This window comes from Henckelia pumila, chromosome 3, assembly GCF_033568475.1.
Source record: "Henckelia pumila isolate YLH828 chromosome 3, ASM3356847v2, whole genome shotgun sequence".
Taxonomy (NCBI): domain Eukaryota; kingdom Viridiplantae; phylum Streptophyta; class Magnoliopsida; order Lamiales; family Gesneriaceae; genus Henckelia; species Henckelia pumila.
Window position 1 is genome coordinate 36,015,319 of NC_133122.1, and position 2,748 is coordinate 36,018,066.

The window sequence follows — 2,748 nt, forward strand, 5'->3', positions numbered from 1 at the left end:
TTCAAAAATAATTATAAACTCAAACTAAGAATCACATATTTGATTATGCGTGATATAAATAAATATAATTAGATATTATCAGTATATATACAAGTATATTTTATTTATATTTAATTATGATTTAATAATTACTGTTTTGACGGGGAGCGGGTTCGGCCAAACCCGAGACCCGCCCCCGAACCCACATGTGGACCCGCTATAATCGGGTCTAAATCATCTCTCCGGACTGAGGTTCAATGCGGGGACGGGTTTAAGCCCGACCCATTAACATCCCTAGAATTATTAATACCAAACACTTTCATACCTCAGGTTTGTACATCCCGATAAATTTGATTTCATAATCCCTTTTTGACTAAATACAAAGTTTAAAATTATAGTGCTCGTTCTCAAGAATCTTGCCCACAGATTATTTAAATTCAAACTATACTTAACTCTGGGATGAAATAACCGTGAGAAATAATGTTTTTCATTAAACATGATATAAAGTACGACATTCAGAATTATACGAAAGTCATGCATGATCGATTTTTATTGAGTAGAGATAAATCGAAGACAGATTCAAATATAATATATAGTAGTCATTAAATACATTCGATTTATTTTAGACATAAATAATTTTATAAGATTGGTTCATAGTTAATTTTATAAAACAAATCACTTATCAGACCAAAACTAAATTATTATTTTTTTTAAGTGCCACACTAGGGAATAATCTAATCGAGCTTAAATATCCTCTTGAAATATAATAGAAGCGAATTAAATGAATTTGTCACTTTCAAAATTTATCGCCCACGATATCAATTCATTACTCCCCATGTTCAAATAAAAAAATAAAATCATGCCCACATAAAATTACATTAAACATAAAGTTTATATTTACAGTTAGTATAATAGTTTATGCATGCTTCACATTCAAAACATAAATAAATAAAAAAACCTATAACTTAATTAGTACACTAATAATAAATATAACATATCATATCTTATTAAAAAAAAATTAATGCTATAACCATAAATAGTAATCAAATGAATCTCTTATGTGATTCAAAACGTATTCGAGTTGGATTATATGTTAAATGAACTTTTGATACAATTGGTCATGAATTTGATTCGTCCCACCAAAAACCTGTTCCAAGTGAAAACACATAGCTATACTAGGTGACTTTTTAATTAAGTTAGCATAGTTTTTGTATGCTATTGTACTCGGTCCAAAAATTAACCAATGATATTTAGAATTTCCATGCTTGAGGGTTTACAATTCTTCTCTTCGAGGAGATTTAGCTGCAGATGTTACTGATACTTTACTCTTGAAACCTTTTGCTAGTTAATATGTTTTTAATATTAAAAAATCACAATTAATTAAACCCAATTTTGACCAAATCTATGTGCTTTCTTTATGTCACCATTTCTCTGATTTATGCTCGTCAACCTTGCGCAGGTTTCATGCTAATCTGTCTCTGTATCGTTCCAATTTTATAGGATGTCCGCCGAAGGAACTCCTTCTTTTATGTCACCAAAAGATTAGTTCAATTGCCATCAATATGTAATCAAAACAACCATTATTTGATTCCATTAATTGACCAAACTAATAAGTTTGTTTGGTGTTCCTAGATCCAACGAGTCATTAATCCTAATGCATGCTAGATTAAGTAATATTAATTGTCCTTATTTTTCTGACATTAATAATTATTCTACACAATAAATATATAGTAAAATGTATTTCCACTATTTAAACTCGGCATTAAAAACCATTATAAATTTATTTTCGAGCGTAACGATTCTTCCTGAACATGTCAATTGACTAAGAAAATTAGGCATAGTTTGGTACACATGATAAGGGCTGAGTGATTAATAAATTATTCTCCTCCATCCCATATTTGGTACATATTTTTAAAAAACCCATGATAAGTCAATGGGCCCTTGATAAATGCTTTGACAAGGGGACTATGTATCCTTTTGATATGGTGTGATAAATTTAATACAGACTAAAAAAATACTACAAAAAGACATGATTACCCTCAACATCTAAAAAACATCTAAACTCTAATAACGCCTCTCATTCTGCTCCACATTACGGTAGAGGTTTAATTATGTCATTAAAATCGTTTATAGTAAATTTAATCACTCTTATTAAAATCATACCAAACATTTCACTATAGTATCCTATTATTTTCACTTCAACCTTAATTTATCCTTATATTATAATATCTTATACTTATCCTATCCTAGTGTACCAAAACTTTACCTAAGCATGAGCACATCTTCTAACCAAGAAGAAAGAAACTCAGCCTAATAATAAAAATAAAATAAATACTCAATATTTAATAATTATAGTATATAGTTGCATATTACGTATTATTGATTATTTTAATAATAATAATAACAATAACTCGGCTACTTCTTCGGGTAACTATTATTTTATTTCTTTAAATTAGCTATTAAACAAAAATTCTTTTCATTATACTAAATGTAACTTTAGAAAATATTAAGCATAGCTAATATTTAAAACATAATATAGATTAGTTATTTTAATACACAAATTCAAATTTTTTTTTTGTTTGGGATTCTAGATTGATGGCAAATGAGAGTTACAAACACTCCAATTTTATACAAGTTTACACCACCTTAACCAAAGGTTAAAATTACCGTCAACACATTCAATCTAATGGCTATTAAAAGCTATATGGAATTCTTCTAAACATTTCTATTTAAATGATGTGAGATGATTCTAGAATGACAATGCTAACA

At 28.3% G+C, this 2,748-nt stretch overlaps 1 non-coding gene across 1 annotated transcript; it reads right to left on the reverse strand.

Moving 5' to 3' along the window:
• Positions 1-1,393: 1,393 nt before the first annotated feature.
• LOC140893928 (U6 spliceosomal RNA) lies at positions 1,394-1,497 on the reverse strand. Its single transcript, XR_012153486.1, has one exon. It is a non-coding gene; the product is annotated as a U6 spliceosomal RNA (small nuclear RNA).
• Positions 1,498-2,748: the final 1,251 nt, after the last annotated feature.